Raw genomic sequence first — 25,856 nt, 5'->3', positions numbered from 1 at the left:
TTCATACGTGCTAATTTTCGAAATTCGACAGATCGCGTTTGTATCTCTCACCGCCGGACAGTCGAGTTGGTTTATGTTGCTACTATTGGTAGGTCTATCAGTCACCAAATTATATTTTTACAGCCCTGGTAGTTGCTAGGGTACCGATAGTTTATGCGGACGGACGGACAGACATGCACGACCGATTAATAAGGGTATCAGTATTCCAGACGGATGTGAGCTGTTCCATGATTTGATATATTGCTAAACTCCGTGCGAGCCAAGGCATGCAAGCCTTTTGTTGTTGTTGTTGTTGTTGAGTGATGCGTGGTCAGCGCATCGAGTCCCTTTGCTGCTGTTTTCTGGCTTTCGGGACCGGAGCCAGCTACTCCTTCTTATCGAGTAGTTTCCAATGCCAGGTCAACACCGATTTTTTTTAGCTTCCGGGGAATTCGAACTTCGGAGTAGCTAGCAGCAAAGGGTAAAGCGCTAGCCATTTGAGTAGGCCATGATTTAATATAGAATACAATTAAGTTTTTGTTTTGGTTCTTTTACTATTCATCACTAAAATGATCTCAATAATTTATGACCACCCTGTATTTCATAGCGGGTACACTTAGTTCATTGCCATCGTGCGTGCTATCGCCCTGAAAGCAGCCAAATACACATTATTTAAACCTCGTATGTCTACGGCCTAAATTAAAAATAGCCTATATAATAAAACTATAGCCTGATTACGTGGAAGCAATCATCTCTTTATTGCACGTTTGTGTAAGTGTGCATTTATAATTATGAAGTCCACATTTAATGCTAAATAGTACCTAAGTAAAAATATACCCTTTCACTTCACTGTGAGTTGTTTTTTGGACAACGAACATGCACAATGAACTATGAAGCACAATATCTAACATGCCAGCATGCATCAGATAAAGGTACCAACGGATCTCCCTGAAAGATGTGATTTACTCGTGAAGATCCTCGATCAGTTAAATAGAGTGACTCACTACAAACACTTCAATTTCCATTACACTTAACTCATATCCAATTAAAAAGTGTCCCACCATTTTGTTCACTGCACTTATTACACTCACGGTATTGTAAATCACTTAAGGGTTTCACACTTATTCTGGTCACTTTTCAAAGACTGTTTCACTTTTGAGACACCAACACAAACGAAATATCCGGACAGGATCTGGGAAGATCCGAACTGCAGGTCTTTTTGCACGCATCGGAGGCAAGAACAGAACTCTTTCGCCGGGGAACTCCGATTATAACTGGTCGCTCAGCATTCCAAGTTGTGTATCCTGGTCTGGAAAAGAATTTTCCATGTTCCTCAGCAATGTAGCTCGTAGATTAGCTTCTTATCATGGTAAACGATCTAGAAATACATAAAAGAAGACTAACATTAGAATTCAGTAAGGAATTCAATGCAGAAGAAGACAAAATATCAATTTTAATATATTCCATGCAAAGTGAAGAACCAAGACTGCATAAACAATTGAGCTGTAATTCAGTGGATTTAAATGAGCCACTGCGCTTCTCACACTATTTTATGTTGAGTTAATTAGTGATAATTTATACTTTAAAAATAAATTTGCATGGGAATTACTAGAAAATAACAATAATGTACCATTATGAGTACAGAACGGAAGCTGAAAAGAATAAACGTATAAATTACTTTGCCTCCCGCACTTGGTCTGGTCACGTTTATGTGCAAACGCGGGAAGTAGAACGAAATAGGTATAGCACGGCTCACTTTTAAAGTACGCACATACAAAATCTTGTACCGTTGATCGTAGGTGCATTGTATGATGAATAAATAACTCAAAAAGCTCAACAGGAAGTATTTAAAATCACTTCTAGGTCCAAAAGAAAATTGGTTTCGTTCCTCTACTTATTAGAGTATACTTCATTAAATTTAAACAATAATGAGCTTCATATTGAATAGGTTAACATGTCATTAAATATAATAAGTAAGTAATTTTATGTTCCAATCAAATTTTCAATTTCGAATTAAATCTTGGAAGGAACTGTGGTGTGTTTTTCCCTGCAATGTGAGCTAATCTAGCTGTTCTTAGGTATCAATATAGCGTAACATCGCAAAATTTCATTTCATATGGCCGTATTCTCTTTATTGCTTTTCTTCTAGTACTTCATTCCTTCGAATAGTCCATGAACTAACTATACTTGCACTTATTTCAATGCTTTAGATTTTCAACATAATATTTTTAAAACCTATGAAATAAATGCAGTTAGTATGTAAGATGTCAGACAACCTTGCACAGACAAATGACAAAAATCTTATACAAACCACCAGGATGTTAAAATTTCGTTCAACACGGAAGAAATACTGCTAATAGTAGTCTTATTATTAATATTTCAAGTGTCGATACGGTTTGCAGCACAATGGTACAATTGGAAATACTAAGTCACAATGTTCACGTACTTTTTTGTATACATCCACTTGCTCTTGATTCACTTATACGTATAACGGTAATTACAAAACTTGCATCAAGAAAAAATGAAATTCTAATATGACACAAGTGTCAAAGTGGAATGGCAGCTGTAATTGAATTTAAAAGGTATTGAAATTTAATTATACATTGATGTGAAATATATCGATGTAGTGAAATGTTCCTTTTGCGATTTGCTTAGGATATTTGTGGCTACAGATTTTGTATTTCCAGCTGCAGGTTTGATTGTAATTTTGTAATTTTACATTTTTCTCAAGAGTAACTCCCGTTGCTTGTGATTTGATTTAATTTTTTTAAATATTTAGTTTCGCTTTTCTTCCACATTTGTCTAAAACCGACGATAACGATTAATGATGATGTACTGAAATTGGTAGACAAAGAACAGCCAAGCCCATGTCTGTATTCTAACCCGGGACCCCTGGTGTCAAAGCGCACTATAGTAGTCCAGTTGCTTGTGGAATGTTGATACATATATTTCTCACTTAAACATCCGTCCATAAAAATAGGCGGCTGGGCAGAATTAGCGCTGGTGCCACATGTGGGAAAAGCAAAGCGAGAGCGGGAGAGAAGTCGCTTTTTCCCGCGCACTACGTGGCAACGTCAACCGGGATGTGTTGCCTAGTTCGGACGTCAGACCGACCTCTCTCCGGGGCACTTTTGTGTCACCTCTGACCTTTCGAGCAAATACTGTCAGTTTGTATGACATGGAATACAAAGACCAACTCTACAAGAATATCTTTCATTCTCTCTTTATGCTCCGATGTGGCAACAGCGCGAACTTCTGCCACCCGCCTAATTTCATGGCCGAGCGTTTAGTAACAAAAGTATGTGTATTACACAAGCTCTTTTTTTATTTATTAATTTAGATTCGTAATTGGATATCGATTTTCAACACTTACAAAGCAAAGAAGCGTAGATTAGGAAAGTATATCGCGCACCGATGTAATGTTTCAAGCAGTTCCAACCCAACATGTTTCCTTTCCCCAATACAGTAGACTGTTCCACTGTATCTCGCTTCTCATCAATCTGTTCGCTATCGCCAAATTTCGCAATGTGGTATATAACATGACTTAAGGCATTTAGACGCACGCCAGCTGAAAAATATCGATTCCTGCAAACCGCTCACTTTTGCACCTAGTGCGGTACCTGAGGACCGAAAAGCCTCGTTGTGGATCTGCGTGTTGCTGTGACGGTTTAATCGCATCTCGCCCGTGCCAGATAAGCCTCCGCACCGGGACATATATTTGCTGCTATATGCCGACGCGCAGCATAAATCATGACAAAGTTGGAAAGCTCGCCTTTCCAAGCCGTTGCAGGATGCAAATATAGTTCACATAACTAGCGCGGAAGGCGCCTACCTGTTACCCCTCAAATTACTACATGGAGGTCCAAATCATGTCTCTGTGACGCTTCTTTTATTTGCTACCGGTATGCGAGTCTAACAATCTTTTACAATCAGTGTGCCATGAACCACGAAAAACATGTATTCTTTTGTATTACTGAATGAAGAAAGAGTGACTATTAGTGAATAACGCAGATGTACGCTCATATTAACCTCAATTAATGTAAATAATAAATATAGGTTTACTTCTGTTCTGCAATTATATTTACCATTGTGAATATTTTGTCATTGTACAGACTGTCCGAGAAGTTTCCGTACATCTTCTTGCATGTATCATGTTGCGATTGTGTTGAGCATTGCTCGGTATTCTTTAATTTTCAATTTTACATTCGATTTATACTCAGAGGAAAATTGCTAGTGGAATTATTCATCCTGTTGATTAAAAGCCCTAGGACGTCATGGCTTTAGGTCTTTCATATTATTAGAAAGTTTAAGTATTCAGACATGGGCTGAATCGCCATAATATAGTTTTATTTTTTATATTGTTGTTGACTTTGTTCGCTCGAAAGTATCTTATAATGCAAGTAGATAATTACATATGTTATTATAAATGAATAAATATGTCATATATATATCAAGGGATAATATGCACTACATAATATAATCTAACGATACGGGAACTTCTTGGATACTGTATATAAAAATACACATGATATTACTGGTACTAAAGATCCAACCATGACAAGAGTAACTCTTGTTTGTATTAAGGTTGTACACTGTGGTTGCAGTGTACACTAACACACACACAGTCGAGTGTTTCTTGATGCTCTTCTACGGATTTCACTTTTTGTGCAACCTCTGAGAACGCAAAACTTAATCTGCCTATCCTAATAAGAAAACCGGTCATAATCCCTCTCCTATATGATCTAGAAACTCTCGTAAGAAACAAGAATAATTAAATAAAGATTTTGGCAGTTAAATGAAATCTGTTATTGACAATCCAATTCCAATACCTTATAATGCGTTCAGATATTGTATGACTCTGGGTATACACTGCGTTCGAATGATTTTGAACAGTCATAGCCGACCGTAAAATGGAGCCAATGGGTCCAGCAGACAGTACTTTCAGGTTGACTTTTTTCAAACAGTTTCTATTTTTGCTTATTCCTCTACCTCGGTGACATGTGACCTTCCCCCTCCTTCTCTTCCATAGGCACAGCTCCTAGCTTACCCGAGGAGGGAAGGCCGACGAAGGTACCACTCCTTGTTTTTCGATATTTCAACGTGAACATTTTTAAGAAAAATGGAACAAGTTGCATTTTTACCTATGGTGTTCCCAATGTTTCTGTATTACTTTTTTCTTTCCTAAAATCATAAAAGTAATGTACAGTCACCGGCAATAAAAATGGGACACCTAGATCGTAAAATACTTGCTTCAGTGAAAGGTGTTACGGGTATTGCCTAACTATATGCCGGTTGTAGAAGTTGCCATTGAAAATTATAACTAAAATCCACTTATCGCCGTAGAGTTAGTCAACACGCATAACTCCTTCCAGGGAATCGAGCTTTTCAGCATCTAGATGTCCCATCTTTATTGCCGGTGACTGTAGATAGGAGTTATAATTCACGTGGAGGGCCTGTCATCTTCCTTGGGATGTGTGTTCGGACATAACACCCACGCCAGTGACTGACTACAATGCATTGGTAATGATTGCATTTTTTTTAATTATTATAAGTACTGTACCTAGGGTGTCCGAGAAGTCTTTGTATGAAAACAAAAATTAACTGTATCCGTTATATGCAACATAGACATGAAAAAATGATACCAAAATGTTCGGAAACTATTCAACTTTTTTTTTTGTTTCAGGTTTCTGTAACGTCGCAGTAGTGTAGCAGTGCCAATGTCCAGCAAACCGGAAATGTACACAAATCAGGAAAAAGCTGAGTGTGTCCTGTGGTTTCACGAGAGCAGGTCACAAAAAACAGTGCAGAGACAGTTTCAAACATCGTACAGAAAGGCGCCGCCAGATGGTATGAGAATTAAGTCGTATTATGACAAATTCAAGACCACAGGATCTGTTGCTGACACACCATTCTTTTTTCTGTGAAGACACCGTAACATCTGGAGTGTATCTCGACATGTTGCAATTGTTTGCTGTTCCTCAATTGCTAGAATACCAACCTGATGTTATCTTTCAACAAGACGGTGCACCGTCACATTAGAATCTGGAGGTTCGATCCTACCTTCATCAGACATTTCGTGGAAATTGGATTGGTCGAGATGGACCGACAGCGTGGCCTGCATGATCTCCAGACATAACCCCTTAAGATTTTTTTTCTATGGTGTTATATGAAAGACTACAACTTGCAACTCTGCAATAATGGATAACCAAAGTCATCACATCAATTCCTCCTGTGATGTTGTCTAATACATGGCGAGAAGTTGAATTTCGACTAGATGTAGCCTACTCCGTGCTACCAAGGGTGCTCACGTGGAGATTTATTGATTTCTTTCCTATTCTCAATAAATCTTGAATAGTTTCCGAACATTTTAGTACCATTTTTTCATGTCTCTGTTGCATATAGCGGATCCAGTTATTTTTGTTTTCATACAAACACTTCTCGGACACCCGGTATATAAACAAAAACAAAGTGTTGATATAAAATTAATATTTTTTTTAGGTTTAGTGAATGATAAAATACATGAGTGATAAAATATGTTCGTGCCTTTTATTGATATTAGTAATTTTTCTCATTATTATGTAACTGCACCGATAGGCTATAAGCAACAAAATGGCTTCTTGAATTTTAGTGATAAAATGTAAGTCTCTTGTACGAGACGTGAAATCTAGAGTAATTGTTGATTTTTGTCTCCAATATTTCTCTATGGCTTCTTATTTGTTACATCAAGTTACAACCTGCTTTCGCATGAACTGTGTACAAAAACTTGTCTGGGAACTTCAGAGGCACGCTTTCCTTTTCTTCCATGGATCTACACCACAATTTCAACTGCGCGTGCATTTCAGCTTTTCGTCAACATTATACACACGAATCCGTTCCAGAAAGATTTGCAGCTGCCGGTCGAACAAAAGAATGAAGGTTTTTCCCCCTTCGTTTTGCTTTCGGTCCTCACGGCTCCCCCCCCCCCCCCACCACTAAGCAAGCAACTATTTTTCTCTGACGTATTTCACCTTCCCTTCTCCCTCTTTAGTCTTATCTTCTAGCACTATTCAATAATACAGGTGATACATATTAGCAAATATTAAGATCATTTCTATAACCATATTTTCGCTACATGCAATGAATAATTAATACCAGGATTAAAGTGCATAACACAGTGATTTCCATAGCTGTTTCGACCCTGTGGATACATTGCGTGATAATGATTTGAGTTCTCAGTGTCTCAAATATGATGTGCATAGTTGAAATTATGAATTTACCCAATAATTAGAGTAATTGTGCTCGTTCATACATATTCAAATTTTCAGATGCAATGCAACATCACACAAGATATGTACCATGTAGAAACTACAGCACAATACTGGCTTACAACTCGTAAATTTATTTTATTTCTAAATTTCCAATTCTTATATTCATAATATAGATGGATGCGTTGGACTGTATTTATGGATCAATATCTGTTATGTTTCCTACATATTGTGTTCTTGTTTTTGCAAATTTTCTTCAAGGTAGATTTCACACCGAAGGGAAAAGCGGAAAACGACAGGCAACAAACGACACTTACAATTCACACCGTATTGGAAAGCGATAAGCGACACGAGCACGCTTGCGCGAACAACAGACCGGGGCAACACGATGCACGGTATTGAGAAAACGTGCAACTCGTCGTGTCTCTTTGGTTCGAAAATTTGTATTGATTACTGAGGGTTTGATTCCTAGTGTCGCTTCGGTCTGGAGTATCTCCAAGACAACAATATTTTTAATACTTGTTCAAATATGATGTCACATCTTATTACATGGCATATTGTCTGTTTCTTAAAAACTAGAAATATTATACAAACTGTTAAGAAGGATTAATTAATTAACATATTTATATCTGCGAGAAATTTGTTTGGACCAATCGATGGTTTTCGATAAATGGTTCATACGATTTTTGCATTTACACTAGTAATAACACGCAGAATAATGACGTTACAGTTGTTACCACTCTTTTAATTTACCAGAACAAGATACACGCGAAATGCGTAGGGCATTCAGGCCCCATGCGACAAATCTGTGCGCCGTATGAATGAAAAGCTTTCACTGGGAGAGGAGAAACGTCACCAGTGACGCCAACTTATATGGGTCCCTAGGGCCCACCCCATCATTTGTCGTGTTATTATTATTATTATTATTATATTTGTTATCGTGATTCGCGGGGAGTGAAATCAGTAACTAACACATTTTAAAAAATAAGTAATGATGCATTGTTGGTGAACTTTGTTCCCATGTTTGGTCCCATCGAATATTTTTCAGAAGCTGACGCCCCTGGGCACTATTAAATCTGTCTTCCTTTTGGAAAAGCTGCGCCGATGGCGAAAGTTCAGGTAATGGTAGGTTTCCATTAGTTGAAACGTGCCTGTATTTATACATCTGTTACAAACTGTTATAAACCCTGACTAAATTCTAATAGTCTACACATCACAAGTGATAATTTCTAACCAAGGTATTTATCCCAGCTACTACACGAGAAATCAATGTGCAGTCATGTGCAATAAAAAAATGGAACACCTGTATCCTAAAATTCTCGCTTCCCTGCCAGCTTGGCGTTAGGTGCGTTGCATAACTCTAAGGCAATGGGTGAACTCCCTGTTATTGAATTTCACCCATAGGCGAAAAGTTAGGCAACACTTCATGCAGGAAAGCGATCATTTCTGTTGACTAGTGAGTGTACAATCTCCTTTCCCAACAATTGCGCATGTCCAAATGGAGTAATTGTTTTTCCGTGCCTCTTGCAGTGGACGAAGATTACGTTTGACTAACAGCTATGGTCCGTTTTCACTTATACCTTCGCTATTTTGTGCGCCGCAATAAAATTTAATACGTCCTGCAGTTGGGGGTTTGAAAGGAGATAGCTTATCTCCGTGTAAGCTCGCCACGGGAGCCGTAGCAGGGAAAATGATTCCTCGTGACATCATTTCCGGTTCCCCCCTCTTTTTGGACACTCCTCTCTTTGATCCCCTGCGCGATACATAGCAATGTAGATTTGCCACGGCCAGCAGACTTGTCTTTGTTCGTTCATCTTCTCCAGAACTTCATTGTTTAACGGCTAACAATGTGCAAGCAGCAGTATTGTAGAGACACGGAGGAACTTTTTCAAATTGTCTACTTGATGGTCAAAATTATATGAGTGAAGAGAAATCCGTTGTACATTGTTATAAAGGAGAACATGTTTAGATTTCGAATACATAATATATGTGTTCCTAAACTCTAAAATTTGTCTGTAAAATAATACATCAAATACTATCTCACTAATTTTGAATCAAAAAATCCAGATTCAGAGGTTGCCAATTGTATCACTCTGTTATCTTCATACTTATTTTTATAGTTCTCGTGGAATACATTTAAATAAATTTTGCTATGCAAGAACAAATACTACTACTTGTAAATTTCCTGGGTTATATATTTTTCATTATATCTTTCATTAATCATATACTAAGAAATAAAATATAAATAGAACATCTTCTAAAGAGTCAGTCTGTTACGTCTGAGATTGCTCTACAAGGTTTGGTTAACTTTAAACACTACGCGGATATGAGGCCTAGGACATAATTACATGCGAAGGGTACAAAATACAAATTTTGTTACGTTCTGTTTTAAGTAACACAGTGAATATAACTTGTTTTAACTCCATGGTATGCTCAGATAGGCTAATCGGAAGTAGACCTACAGTTTAATGAGGGATTTGAATCATTGTGCAATGCACCTCAAACGGGATTCGGACCCTGGACATCTTGATTACGAGGCGGCAGTATTACTACTACGCTGTCTAGGAGACCAGTAAGATAATGAATTTTTGGCATATAATTTTATATTTTTATGATAAAGTATCGTCCAATAAATCAATGAAGAATAGACATACGTATTTTATGTCTAGTGATAGAACATCACAATAAGGCTATTCTATCAATTATTTTGCGTATACGGCCACTGGAATCCGTGCTTGTAGAGTTGGTAGGTGACTCGTTTCTTCACCCTTAAAACCTTCTCTACACTCTGATTGGTTGCTACTAAGTACCGAGTCTCAAATCTATTGATCATAAAGCACTGAACATTACTGAAAATCATTATTAGGGAGTAATCTAGAGTAAGTAGTGTCGTATTATAGTTACTTTGTGACAGTGGCGGCGATTAAGGGGGGACGAGGGGAGCAGTTGCCCCCTGCTTTTTGCCACTTTCCTCGCGCACTATGCTAAATCTTAACTACGAAGGGAAAGTAAACTATCCATGCCCCCCCAACCCCCCTCAGTTTTGACACCTTGCCCCACCAGTTTTGCAACCTAATCGCCGTGCTTTTCGTTCTTGACCTCTTTAGATTTCTGGTGAGGGTGATTGATGGAATAATAAAATAGGTGACAACGCAATCACAGAGAAACTTCCGGGGACTCGAACCAGGGATCTCCGGTGCCACAAGTAAAATCGGATAGTTGTTAAAAAAAGAAAAACGTCTAAGAGTAACTGAATCATAGTTACAATTACTGAGTTTAAAAAAAAAGCATGAAAGCATTTCAAACTTCCAAATTAAGTAATGAGAGGAAAAGGTAAAGCTATCCTATGCATACTTTAAAACAGGCCTTAAAGGCATATGGGAGAGAGGATGTGGAGGTAGGATCCCACACATTTTCAATATCGGTCACTTGTGGATGTTATGTGATCAGCACCATGCTCCGGACACCATTACCTCCACTGTTGCCCCGAGGTACCAATTTATTATAGGGTGGATGAACACTAGAACTGCTCCATGCACGGTCAATATAAATAAGTAAGTAAATAGGAACAATGGAAATGAATATAACAATGATGGTCAGGCACGTCAACAGATAATTACTGTTGCCTAGTGATTGAAAGGTGTCGAAAAACCTGTGCCTCATGTTTACCCAAGATTACATGCATGTATTAGTATTTATTACGTTAAGTGTTTACATTGACATAAATACTTCTAATGAGTTTTGTTTGGAACAAGCTGCCATACTAGATAACTAACAATGGATACATTTAAAGGTGAGTTAAATAATTTCCATTATTATTTATTAGGATCCTACACGAAACAAACTTCCGTCTCTGTGTTTAACCATGTAAGTTCGGAGGTTGGAAAATCAATGTCGACCTAAAATTATATATTTCACCCATAGATTATGAGAAATAGACAAAGAAAATGAAATTACCAATGCCTTAACTAGGGTTCGAACCTTCGATCGTTGGCTTTGCTGGTCAGGGTTCAAGGTTCAGTCTAATGCAGCATTATGAATAACATAAATGCATTATTAATAAATAGTGCAAGTATCACAGTAGATTAAGGGTTCATCGTTAAATATTTTACCATTATATGATTAATTTCTTTCCTAACACATATAAGTGTATGTTTTCTTATAATTGAAACTTGGTATGCTTAACATCAAAATTTACTGAAAATATAAATTAATATAAAGTAATATAAAGTTAAGTAAACTTAAAATAAATATTGAAATGTCGATGTACAAATTTCTGATTTTTTTTTATTTTTTTTTTTTGTCGAAAGCTTGTCCTATCAACAACCACTCTTGATTTTCCCTTACCTATACTGCACGACCCTATAGCTAGTTTTTTAAAAAAAAAATTAAAACGAGTGATTACAAATCACTATCATTGTTGTTCCGATAATGATATATAGGGTAACGCCGGGATAGATGGCCACGCGGTGTAGATGGTCAACCGCTCTCATTTCTTCAACAGCAGCTGGATTTGAATGTAACTCAGTTTGCGGCAAGTTTTTGTCGAAGCAATCAATTGTTGAAAAAGTTCGTTTGCTTATTGTTAAAAGCGCGCAAGCTTTTCCTCATTATTATTTTCAGGCTTGTCGATTATTTTGTGTCTGTGAGAGAAGTGTGTAGAAGTCAAGCGTTCCTAAGAGAGAATATTTCGATGTTTATCATACAAAGTAAATGAAGTTTGTATGTTGTATTTAGATTAGGTTTCTTGTTGTAACTCTGACCCGTTTTCATCAGACAACATGGCCATCTCATCCCTACTAATGGCATAGATGGTTCATTTTTTTTTTCGGGAGAGTTGATCACCGAAAGATGATCTAACAGTATGGTCTTCGAATGAAAAGGAATATTTTTATGATTTATCTTGTTATTTTTATTGTCATGAAACCGCTGTGGTCTAGTTGGTAGGGCATCTGGCTGCCACGCGGGAGACCTGGGTTCGATTCTCGGCATATGTGATTTCAGGTTGTAATTTTTCAAGCAATCTCCCTGCACAAGCGTGTCTGGGATTCCTTCAGCCTCTCATCAATGTGTACTGGGGGCAACCCTGTGTGTGGAGTAAAGGCGACTGGAGCGCGGTGCTGGTCACATCACCTGCACTATGACCGCGATCAAGAATGTGTAGAGCCCTACCTCTGAAACCCGTATGTTCCTTCAATGACGGTGGAATGTATAGGGGATACCTTTACCTTTACACGTATGGGCCTATTCATTTTTTAAAAATAAAAATTACAGTATTAAGGTCAGTACCCAGCCTCCGTGCCGTAGTGGTCAGCGCAGCGCGCTATTACTCAATAGGCTTTGAGTTCAAATCCCGGCCTGAGCATGGGTGTTATTTGTGAGTGTCCCTTTATCACTTTCATCATATCATCAGTCATCCTCAACTTCGCGATTATCCAAAAGTGGAAGAAAAGCGAAGTAAAATAATCCGAATCAAATATTAAGGTCAGTCAACTTCTTGATGTCTCATTCATGCACTACATTCATTAATGTTTGTTTGCCCTGTGGAAAAATAATAACAAAGAAAAACTAAAGGTGGTAGTAGTGATAGAAATGTTTTTCTTAAACATTTTTGTTTTTCAAGGCAGTAATGTCCTTACTCATTAGCCTATTAGTGAGAGACATTCTTTTGCTGAAGTTCAGTTTATAATTGTACGTATAATAGTATAATTTTGTTTAGAAGGCAGAAACTTGATATTAGTGCGATACATTATTTTACAGAAGATCGGTTTGTAATTCTTTATGCATAATGAATACAATAAACTACTTTTGCATTGTTAATACCCCTTTAGCTATGCTTGTTTAACCTCGAAAACTACATGGCCATCTATCCCAATATCCTATGGTCATCTGCCCCGGGTGCTTAGGGAGAGATGGCCAATGTATAATTTTTTAAAAAATCGAGTTTTTCTCGCCTCAAAGGATATTTTTATCATAATAAATCATGTCGCTGTAAAGATTGACCTGACCTTCAATTAAATCATTTAACCTCTTTCATGAATTATTTATTAACAATTCTTCTTTTGATAGGGCACTGAAGAAACCATGGCCATCTATCCCGGAATTACCATATTTTTAAAAATACAAGGAATGAAATTATAGTTTTGCATATTAAAATTCGCGTTTATTTTAAACTAAAGTTACTCCTACTAAATCTTGATGTGGTATGTTTTCATATAGGCTAATGGAAATTCCTAAAAGTGCTTCTTGAGAAATTGATTTTTTATTTCTGCTTGTTTGTGTAAAGCAAAGTTATGCATCGTCTCGATAAAATGCGAGTAAAGCATTTATGTTACACTTCGTTTGCTGACGTTTGTTCTAGAAGAAATAGCTGCGTTACCGCAGTTTTCATTATATTGGCAATGTAGCACATTAGCGGGTTTAGTGGGAGGTACACAGAGGCACCTTCCTTTCCCAAAAGAGAAGATGATTAAGTATTGTGCAAATTATATTACAACGAACAAAATATGTTTCAGTAATCCTTTTCCAGATAGAAGAATAAAAGAGAGTTTGAAGCAAATTTAATCGGCACCAGATTTAATAGACACTTAAATACGTCGACGTCAGAAATCAGATCCGGGTCTTGTTGGTTTCAGTGCAATAACGTTAAGGAGCTTCCCCGATGGCGTAGTTGTAACGACGTTGCGTTGTAATCAAGGGGTTCTGGATTCGATACTTTGTGGAGGCACATAGTGGTTCTGATAGCACTTTAAACTGTAGGTCCAATCCCGATTAATCTATTTGTGAATCAAATGAACGCAAAACGAGAGTATGAGTATACTAGTTCTAATATTTCCCATGTTTGTAACAGTTTCTCCCGAAAAAATGAATTCAAGAGCTTATCACTTCTAATCATTGTTGATACAAATAACCTAGAACTACCTCCATTTCACAAAAGAATCTACTTATGGCATTACCAAAAGGGAACTTGGGTTTGTTTCTTGATGGATGTACATTGCATAGTAGTTTAGATTCCATTTTGAAGGTCCAGCCATAATTAGTTCCGTTTGTCTTATCACAAATCCGACCTAAAATGAACCCCGTAATTATAAAATGAGGGGAAAATGTATATATAGTGTTGTCTGCCCATGTGTGTGTGGGGGGTATACATACATACATACATATATATATATACATACATATATATATATATATATATATATATATATATATATATATATATATATATATATATATATATATATATGCATAAGCTGTGAAATTTTTTTGGCACATTATATTTTAAATGTTAGATGTCTCATAAGTTATGTAACACGTTTTTCTGCGCAACTTCTAGAAAAAAATTCTATATTCGCCTATGATCTAGCACTTCAAAGAATAAGATACGGTCACTCGTAGTTCTGCGTACTTTCAGGAACTCAAGCCCTCAAGAGACCAACCAACCTGCAGCTGATGTCAGCCACGGAGCGAACACGTTACGCTCCCGAAATAACAACATGTTGCATCACGCGGTTACGATTGTATCTTATTTCCGGACACCTTCACTTCCTCCACACGCATTTATTTCTATATATATTATTTTTACCTTCGGCGGTGTTATTACCGGCAAATGGATTTCGATGATGTGAGTGTGAAGGATGAGCCGCGTCGCAAAAATGTGCGATTATCCGTTCGGCCGTTGTCGTCGAACACTGATGGTTATCTGGCTATTAAAGCCCGTGGGGACGATGAACGGCCATTCGAGCGGCTTGATTGGTTTCAGCGTCAGATTGCAACAGCACGGCTGTCGTTATTTCACAAAAAAAAACACAGCTGGGCGAACTGACAGCTCACCTGCCGCCCGTGACCGATACACGTTCCATGTTCTCTTTTTTACTTTTTTTTCCTCAGAAGTTCCATATGACATCCTTTCCGGCACAGCTGAAAATATCAAACTTACGTGATACAGTTTTTGCTGTGAAGATTCGCTATATAAGTTCACAAGAGTATAATTGGAACTTCAGGAAAACGTTCCTCGATAACATAGCGCTTGGTTCGAAAACTGGAAATTTAAATGTTACATAAATAATGTATATGAAAGTATTCTTGCGAGTATCATCTTTTATGAAGCAAATTTTATGAGACAAACATTTTTTTTTTTCTGATTCATTATGTTTCAGTATTTCTATCATTGTTCTGAATTATTCTGAATTCTCTTTTATTTCATTCGTGTTCTAGCTCTAAAAACACTCATTTAGTATGTTATTATTTGTCTCTTTGTTGTATCTAAGACAACGAACCACATTTGCAAACTATTTTTGTACTTTATGTAGTATTTTCTAATGCATATTATGACCTTTTTAAATACTACGCTCATTCTGACGGGCAGAGTGGTTATTACAGCGCGCTACGACGCCAGGGGTTTCGGGTTCGAATCCCGGCCTGGGCATGGGTGTTCTTTGTGAGTGTCCCTTCTTCAATTTCATCGCATCATCATTATTCGCAATTAGCCAAAAGTGGCAGAAAAGCGAAGTAAAATAAGCCAAATCAATCAATTTTGATGGAATAAAATCGTTGCTTTATTTGTGGCATAAAAATTAAAAGTAAATGCCTATTTTAAAAAGTACACAGTTGATACATAAAAATCATAGTTTTTTATAATAGAAAAGGTCATGAACATGACTTTTTATTATTAATATCATATTTCAACTGAAAAATAATACAAATACAACTTGATATTAGCTATCAGATACGTAGTTTGAAAATTAAACGTGACCAAATTTTTTCTCGTATAATAAATAATGTCTTTGTAAAAATTCAACTATATGTTGTACTGTTTTAACTGATAAGTATTCTCTTAGCGTACAGTATATTGCTTCTCCATTTCTATAATTTTCATATTGTCTTCAAATGCCTACTCTAAATTATGAATAGTTGTCTTACGGATGTTCTTTTCTTAATTTTATTGGGATAAAGATGTAAAAAAAATCTTGTGATAGCGGCAATAAACGTAAAATATGTGTGTACAAACCTGGCCTCGAGAGTACGGTATGCTAATCAGTTTACTGTCAAACGGTTTACAAACAATGCCCTGACCCAAAGGTATGAACAATCTTCACTTGACCCTTAAACAGTGCAAATGTAACTTTATTTTGAGCAGAAAAAAGAGAATATTGGCGATCTCTGCTTCATTGTAGAACACGCAGCTAAAATATAGCACAAAGTGTGCCAGTTTTGTTCGAAATAAGGATCCAAGTTACTTCCTTGATAATAGGTTTCCGAGGGAAAAAATCTGATATACCTTCTTTCAGGATCCTGGTAATGGCCTGCCAACACGCAGCGTAGAGTGTTCATTCATTATTAAGCGTAACCATATGCTTTCTTCAGTTCCCGCCTACTAGTATTTCGGGGTCTGATACTGAAGGTTGAATGTTGGATATTTTTAATTATTCGAAAGAAATTAATAGAGTGCAAGGATATATCCATATTTCTGTATGGAATACTTGTGCATAAGTAATAATCACCACTCTGGCTTCTTAAATAGCAATCCCTTTCATTGGCTATCCAACATATTCCTGCACCTAAAATTTAATCTAAGAGAACACATGTAAGTCATTCTTATTAAATGACTCACTAGCAATATACTTTTTTCTTTAATTTATACCTGTGCGTGACAAGTGTTCACACTGATTCATTTGTCTGTCGAATATTGTAGACGCATTTGCCGGTAATTTTATTTAAATGTTGGCGTGCAAAGAATCTATCCATTGAAAATACTCGTGTCCAGCGAGGTGCTGATCAAGTCTTATTCACAATGGTGGAGTCCTACCTTCGTAGAATGTTATAGTCATGGACAGTTCTGGGTTATAACAACACCTTTGACTTTCAATAGAGTCGTTGCAACCCAGAAGTGTCCGCGACTGTACACTGCATAGGAGACCTATTAACCTTTCTTAATGCTCTCAAAAAGATACAGAACATTGTTAGAGTAGAGAAGTGTTTTCTAACTGCCGGAACGCTGTCCTGTTACGGGTCTTGAAATTAGTTTACCAGTCTTCTGAAATTTGTTATTATTAGTTTACTAACAATTTCATTAAGAAATATGTATATTTGGCAGCAAACCTAGACGTAATCGAACTTTTGCTCTTTATGATTATACCATAATTCATTCATTAATATTTAATATAAGTTATAAAAAATAAATTAATGTATTTTAAAAATAGGAAGGTATTTACAAGTAAAATTGTTGTGTTCAGCGTGTCAAATTTCAAAGAAAATTACTGAGCCGTGATCTCAAGAAATCTGAGAATCACTGGTGTAAACACTACGCTCTCGTTTGCAGTATACTACTCTCTATATGTATGCCAGCCTAATACAAATACATTACAACGCAATATTGTATTTAAACAGGTTTAAATTCTTCCAAATTGCAAATCTCATGCACCACATACAATTATAATCAACGAGGTAATTTTAAGAACTTTGTTTTCCTTAACTTGTGATCCTTTATTCAAAACAAGAAAATATGAAATGATTATGTTGACGAAGCAACCGAACCTAACAATCAGAAACTATAAACAAAAGAACAAGTACTAAAAAGAATCGTAATTAAATTGCGTTGTTTTTCAACATTATTTATTTTATTTAATACATTTTAAAATATCATTAAGGCTTTGCGTAGCATACGAATTTGTTTGAAAGTTGACTCTTCAATGTGTGTATTTAGTGTTTTCAAAATATTTCGATATTAACATAAGGGCTGATGTAAAAAAATACACTTCAAAAAACATTATTTCAGAATTGTGTTAATATATATTAATAATAAAATTATTATATATTTATTTAGAATAAAATATTAGGATAACAATTCTATTTCTTCAGCATGCAACTAAGGCTGGTCAGTAACCGAGAGCGTTAAATGATGGACTTTCGATCTTGGATCCGAAATTTTCGGGTTCAATTGTGTTCCTTGTGGGTGTCCTTCATCTATTTTATCTAATCATTACTCATCATCATGGTCGCGCAAAAATGGCAGAAACGCGACGCTAAATAACAGAAATATAAATACAACAACGCTTATGTTTCCTGGCTCTGAAAACTAGCCGCGTTATAATCTGTGACGCTTCGACAAGATTCCCATTTGAAAACTTTTTCACATGTTTGTTGTATTTGTGGCACTACACCATACTTATAAAATAACATTAAGTTAAACCTAAACTTATAAAAGCAATCCCAGACACTGTATGTACGTATTTCCTTTTTCATATTAGTCGCTGCCATGAGATGCAGAAATGAATTGATAAAACAACAGGAAAGAAAAAAAAATGAAACCCCCATGCCTTGCCCAGGATTCGAACCTAAGGCCATTGGTTTCGGAGTGCATAACGCTGAGGAGTTCGTTATATACATTGGCTTGCCGAGAATTACATTTCATCATCTACAAAACAATCTTATTTTGTGCTTTTAATTTCTTCGTTATCAATTAAAATAGTTTTAACTTGTGAGGTGTGTAAGAAATTATACATGGAATAACTCTTAAAATATCATACGTGTTTACAAATTGCTCCGCCAACCGACGGCCGTTTCAGGAGCTACGAGGCCTGGCGGGTCTTTTCGGCGGGCGATGTATGGTCATCCCTTCGACTCTCGCAGTCGGAAATTCCTGCGTCTTCTAACTGACACTTCTTATTCAAGTAGCTGTGAAATTGTATTCACAATGCCACGTTCACCCCAAAACTGCTTTCCAACGGAAAATTTAGCGTCACATCAATTATGATAGTAATGAATAAGTGTTACTTTATAACATCAGGCAACTAGAAAATTGATAGATAACACCTGGGAATATCTTCCACTTGTTACTTTCTCTATTTTAAGAGGTGCCGTTTTCTAATTATGATGGACCGTAGAATATTCTTTTTGATCAGTTCAAGTACACCGTCATCGCCATTGAGTTCGGAAGTAGTATAGTAGGAAGGCGCGACTTGATATTGATTGATGTATTAATTTTAGTTTTCTGGTGTCACTTTTCTTCCACTTTTGGCTAATCGCGACGATGAGAACACCCATGACCAGGCCGGGATTCGAACCCGCGACTTATAACAACTCAACACACATTTGAAAAACTTACCGTTATATTTATTTGCAATTTTCAAATTTTGAATTTCAGTATTATTACATAGTTACGGCAATGCCTGTAAATTGTGTGAGGCGGGAATGTATTATACTACATCAACCTCATGCATTTCGCTAAAATTAGTTCTTAACATCGCTTGCTCCTTCACAATAATTAACCATGATTTTGACATAGTTTTTTTTTACGAGTTCAAGGTTTATGTTTGAATAATAGACATGCAGCGCAAAATATAGTAAACATGTTCGCACTGTCCGGAATTGAAATATCATGCATTAGAGCCAGAGGCGGCTAAAGGGATTGTATGTGTCACGGAAAGGGAGTAATGAAAAGTGTCATTTTTCTCTGGGTGCTCGTGTAACATGACAAAATCCAGAGTTTCTTTCATGAAATAATGGGGAAAAGGAAAGTTTGAAATATTCCATTTTAAACAACAACATTAGAAGAAGCGCAAATGTTGATTATTGTATGCACCTACTCACATGTTGGGAAAATAAAATTGACGTGATTAAAGTTCCACTAAAACAAACCAAGAAACGAATTGTAGGCGCATGATATTCTTATTTACCGTGTTCATATTCACTTTCGATTTTTTGTGAAAATCAGTTTTATCTGAAACATGATACTGCAGTGAAACGCATAAATAGGAGCAAATTTATTAATAAAAATCAAAATTTTAAATCTTATGTTTGTTTCTCAAATTCAGGTTTAAATTTAGCTGTGATTTTCGTTGAGGTTATATCACAATTTGGATACACTTAAATCTAAATGCACGGAATTTAACAAATTAACGCACATCATCTGTTAGTGATATTGTTGTTCATAGAATTTTCCAGTGCATGCGATATAATTTCGCTTTCTATTAAAATTAAGGGCAATATTTTGATAATGTGACAATTTTTATGGGTTTATTTCTTTGTAATTTTGTTGCTTTTTAGACACGTTCTCTACGGCGGTGGTACAACCGAATAATAATAAACTTGAAGTTTTAAGACTAATAGATATAGGATTAGTACTGATCCGATACCACATTGAACCGATACATATACCGATACTCTTACCGATGTTTGAAAATTATTACAATTAAAATTGTTCAAAATATTGATTAATATCCACCCCAATTATAACCACCAATTTAAAATATTCAAATATTACAACAGAATATAAAAATATCTGTTAGGTAATAAAGAAATATATTTTTTATTGATACAAAACCATTGAAATCTTCGAGTTCCCACAACTTACTGAATATTTAGACTTTGCGAAATCTTCGCCCGGCATTTTTGCGGAGCACACGAACGATCTAAATGCTGGGAAAGTATCCAACCAATACTTTCCGATACCAGTACTATTTATATCGGCCGATACGCGGTACATCAACATCAACCCTAGATAATATTTTGTCGGATATTACTGCTTATTGTATTGTAGGGCATTTGCGTGTGTCAACCATAATTTCTCTTCGGTTGTCATGAACAATCTTGAAAATTGCCGTGGGAATGTTGCATCCGATAGTGGTGTAATCAGAGCCTTAAAAAACAAACATGCGAAAAATGACCTTGGCTTGTAAATGAAAGATTACATAAGCGTACCATGAGATAACATTTTGATCCTTAGACAATGCCATCCCCAGTAACACGGATGCCTATCGTGGGAATCGAAGCTATACTAATTTACTAAAAAATACAACGGGAACTGCGATTCGATAAGAAATTTAAAATTTCAAATAACAGTAGCGTTACAATCAAACTTCATTTGTCTTTGTCTACAGTGTCGACAGCGCGATAAAAATTTTATCAGAAGTAATAAAAGCAATGTAAGTGCGCTAATGATTTCATGTTTCTCGCTACCTGACTTTTCTCTTTGATTTATCTGGCGACGTCATATGCAAATATATATATCCGTGCAAGGTAATGTGAAAATAAAACAGACACAGACACATTTCGTTCCATTGTTCTCGCAGACATTCCGCAGAAATGAAACGTCGCACCCGCCCTGTTTAAGTCGCTCATGTGAAATATGTTTCAACTTTTAACTGACAGCTCTTTATTGGCCGCTCGCCCAATGAGAAAGCCGGTTGCTCCAGTAAGAAAAAAAGATGCCTTGCGTGAATGTGTGCATGGAAGTCCACCCCCCCCCCTTCCTCTCATCCGGCTCTAGTTCCCTTCTCCCCTTACACCCCGCTACCCTCACCGTCAACATGCGAAGGATTATTTCTAAACACTAAAAACAAGACTGTGGTTAGGTGTCGTCGATTGTGTGTTCTGTTAACTTGAAGAGTGGATTTAGAAATTACTTTGACCATTTCAACAAAGTTTTGATTTCAATTTTCAGTCTCTGTACTTTTTTCTACATTTCACAACACTTCTGCTACCTTGTGTTCTGTCTGAGAATGTTGTGTTTATCGGAAGGTTGATTCAACGAACAGTCTCAAGTCTTGTTACGAACAAGGAGTGCATAACGATAGTTTGTTCAAAAACTATAATGTTGTAATCCAGAAGCTGTAATTTCTAGCTTAAAAATTTTAAAAAAAGTTAGGCTCTCATACTGGTATAGATAACGATGGAGTTAATACTTTTCGGTATGACAATTCTTTTACTTGCAATCTGACGAAAATTCAAAGAAATTTTGCGTGAAACAATGAACATAAAAGGATCGGTATGATCGCGTAACATTTTGTCTCATCTGATTATTTGTTGGGTGTAATTTCCTGACAATCAAGAGAAGTATGTTTATACATATGTCGCACAGTTGGACAATCACAGGTGGAGGGGGTGAGTGCACTAGACCAATAAAACATGTCCCCTCACTCACCAACAAGGCCACACACGACGAGGATTCCACGCTAAGCAAGCTGCAGGCCACTTCACTGACTTACCTCTAAAACAGAGGATCCAAATCTTCATTCTTTTCTTCAGTAATCCGTCATTGAGTAGCTTAACGCAACGTTAAAGGAGTTCTTCTGAGGCAGGTGCATGCCTCATGACCCGTCTTCATGTGTAAGAAGAAGCGTCCAAACTACGTCGACCACACTGTCTTCAAAGTAGACAACAACTGTCATCAGGCTCCGGTCCACCGTACGTCTTCTCCTCACGTTGCCTGCAACAAGAATGCCTCCATTTTATATGTAAGTCACAGCCAGTTCAGGAGAAAAACCCCCCTCTAGACTCATCTGCAAGTCCTAACACAGCTAATTATCAAGTTAATATGGCCATTCAGGAGGGGGGTGGCTGGGAGGGAAAGGGGAGGAAGGTTTGGAGCGGAGTACCAAGAGTCGGGAGACGCTACATTGATATTATAAGTCCTTCAATCGCTGTATTCATTTGTAAACTAACCAGCGCTTGCTCATGTAACTTTCATACAATTTAAAGTGCCGTTATTCACGGGAACGGAGGCCTCTAGAAGGCGGATTATACGGGACGAGGCTAAAAGGGGGACCGAGAGGAGGAAGAGAGGAGGAAAGGGGGTGGAAAAGGAATTTCAAATCTCATGGAACCTTTCTGTCGTTCACTCCGGTAGTGAAGCCCATCCGCTATGAGGCAGTATTATGATGAAACTACTCTGAATACAGCGGGGAGCTAGTTTTCAGTGGGGTGGGGGTCGCATAAGAAAGAGAAATTGCTTAGTCATTTATGCTTTCAATTAGATGTCTCTGCCGCATCACATTATCGCCCAATAACTTATACTGCTGGTGACTTCATTATGGTAATGTCCAAACCTGTTTAGCAAGAGGCCGGAGCATGCGAAAGGCTTGTACTGGTCTGCCGCAGGGACTTGCGGAAGGTGGCAAGTGCTGGAAAATAAAAGGAAAGGCGTCATTCGATAAGGGAAGAAATGTGGGAGGGAGGAATCAAGAGGGTTACCACCGAAGAAAAGACAATTTCCATCCTAAAGAATCCTACTTTTTCATGGATTCAGCAGAAAAATCCCCGCTTTCAGGCTCATCCGGCGGATTTCTCTGGAGCCGAGCGAAAAAGAAGCAGCACATTAACTGATAAAAGTTGAAGACATCTTCGTCATTGATGCAGCAGACGTGGTAAGTAGCAGAGGAGAAATCAAAGGAGAAAGATGCTGTAAACTTCCAGATAAATTGCGGTCATTTCCGGCTGCAAAAGTATCAAATTCCATATTTTTTGGTCCCGTCGGGAAAAGAGGGAGGGGAAAGAAATTGAGATAGAATAAAAAGGCCAAAAAAAAAGGAGGAGGGTGAAAGAAAAGGAGACGGATAGAAGTTGATACCGACTAAGGTGGACGACGCGGCGATAGTGTGCCAACATGGCGGAATGCGCCATACTTCCGCATAATTCTGCTGCATCATCTCCCCCTCCCTCCTTCCCCTTCATCCCCCGGCGGTACTTGCTTCATTGAGGGAAGCCATCAGTATCCATAAGTTATATCTCTCGGACGATGCGTAATAGAAAGCAGCACATCAAGGGAGCAGGCGGCGAAAGAGGCACAGACACATCAAGACCAGCGGGAGATAAATCTCTGGGATGAAGTCTGCAGCAAATAAAAGCCGGAAAATTATACAGAAAGAAGCCAGGCATCTCTCCATCTCTCTGTAACACCAACCGTTATGCGCCGGAAGGACAGGAAGAGAGGGAGAAGCGACTAAAAGAATCTAGCTGTAACTTCTTCCTTTTCCGAGCACTTGAAGTTTTGGAACCATCATTGCTACCACCCAGCGGGCAAAAAGAATATAAATTGCGACTCTTTCGCCATCGCTGCAAACTTATGATCATCGCGCGTCTTTGAGAAGAAGAAAAAAAGAAGAGAAGGGATACGACAGAAACTGAACTGAAAAAATAAGAAAAAGGGGTGGAGAGAATTGTTATTGTAGGAAATATAAGCGTATTGTCTACATTCCCACTTGGACTAGCTCCTCGCACTGGCCGTATATTTTCCCTCGGAAAATATATAAAGTTTTACCTACACTGTATCGCACCAGTGCATATAAAATAATAACTTCGCTGTCTCCCAGGAAAGAGATGCAGTCAATATTTTCTCTCGACTTCGGACAAGCGAAATAATCAGAAATTATTGTTAAGTGGTGTAAGGGGGAGGATTGTTGCCCTCAGCCAATAGGAACGCCCATGGAGAGAAGGGAAGCGAGTCTCCATCCAAACGGAAAAGTTATCCTGTCCCGAAAGGGAATGTCTAGGAGCCATTTACATTACTCACAAGGAAAGGGGAAGGAACTGCAAAAACAACACAGCAATATACTGTGTAAAAAAAGACAAGGGGGGGCACGGAAATTGCAGCTTCCAAGTCATTTTTCTCTATTTTTTAATTCGGGGGAGGGAATTCTGTAATGTTGCGCAGGAATAACATTGTTAGAGGGGGTCCGGAAGGCAGCATAAAACCTCCTTCAACCTCCTTTCTCATGTCGTGTTCTATAGACTGTACTTGTCGTGGTTCATTTATAACAAAATTATTGTTAAGTACAATAAATAACTTGTATTTAACGTACAGAGAAAAAATAATACTCTGCAAACGATGCTCCACGCGTTTCGCAAAATTTGACAATTATATCGCCATTTTGTATTGTATTACAAATACATAAAATTTTTTATCAGTTCAAGTTCTTGATAAGCTACATAATTCAACTAGAAGAGAATCTTAATTTTACGACATTTCGTCAGTTTGTTCTAATTCTTTCAAAGTAATGTTGCCGAGGTTTAGCTGAGTCTTAGTATACCACATATGGAGTATAATTTATTTCATAATGGTTACATTTACACCTTAAGGCTCGGCTGGACCGTTTTCCGACGCTAGGGCAGATGTTTACGAATTTTCATCTTCTTTTGGAAAAACCGCTATGATATTTCAAAATATAAAAAAATACATATGCTTGGAATTCCTTCTAAAGCATTCACGTGAATCTTCACGTTGTTAGGTAACGCTGTTGCCTAGATATTCTCAATAGTCTCGTTAAATTAAAATCTGTTAAATTATTCATAATATCCAGACGGCAGAAAAGGCGCATGACACAAAGATACAAGTCAATGCTGATTGATTGATTGAATTGTTTTTTAAGTCCACTTTATGCAAAGAAAGGCTAATCGGGACTGGACCTACAGTTTAAAGTGGGATCCGAACCACTGTGTGCCTCCACCTGGTATCAAACCCGGGACCCCATGATTACAAGGCGAGAACGCTACCACTGTGCCATCTGGGAGACCTCAAGTCAACAAGTCAATGCTCTAGATTGCTCTCAAACATTTGGGTGGGTCACATCCTCAAGAACATGTATCTCGATTTTGCATCGTTATTACTTGATACAAACAAAAAATTGATTATCCAACAACAGAAAGTTTAAATATTAGAGTAAAAGCAAATTATACACATTCAAATTTTGCGTTGAGGATGTTTTAACAATCTATGTCAGCTAACATTGCATGTGATATAGTGATGTATAAAAAGTATAAAATACTTAACACTATAATATAAATCTAAATATGGAAAATACTATAGTCATCCATGATCCGGGAGTTAGAGAGCTCATCCAAGTACTGGAGGTCCTA

The 25,856-nt window shown here is 37.3% G+C and overlaps 1 long non-coding RNA gene across 1 annotated transcript in view; it reads right to left on the bottom strand.

The window, feature by feature from the left end:
* Positions 1-361: 361 nt before the first annotated feature.
* The window catches only part of LOC146003610 (uncharacterized), a 353,221-nt gene continuing 327,726 nt past the window's right edge, over positions 362-25,856 (bottom strand). Inside the window, exons 7-8 of the long non-coding RNA XR_014443837.1 lie at positions 22,211-22,431; positions 362-1,357 (exon numbers count right to left, since the gene is read on the bottom strand). This is a non-coding gene — a long non-coding RNA (uncharacterized LOC146003610). The remainder of the gene's footprint in view (positions 1,358-22,210; positions 22,432-25,856) is intronic.

The sequence above is a fragment of the Lepisma saccharinum genome, chromosome 20, assembly GCF_977018435.1.
Source record: "Lepisma saccharinum chromosome 20, izLepSacc3.1, whole genome shotgun sequence".
Classification (NCBI taxonomy): domain Eukaryota; kingdom Metazoa; phylum Arthropoda; class Insecta; order Zygentoma; family Lepismatidae; genus Lepisma; species Lepisma saccharinum.
This window is presented reverse-complemented; position numbering and strand designations above follow the sequence as displayed.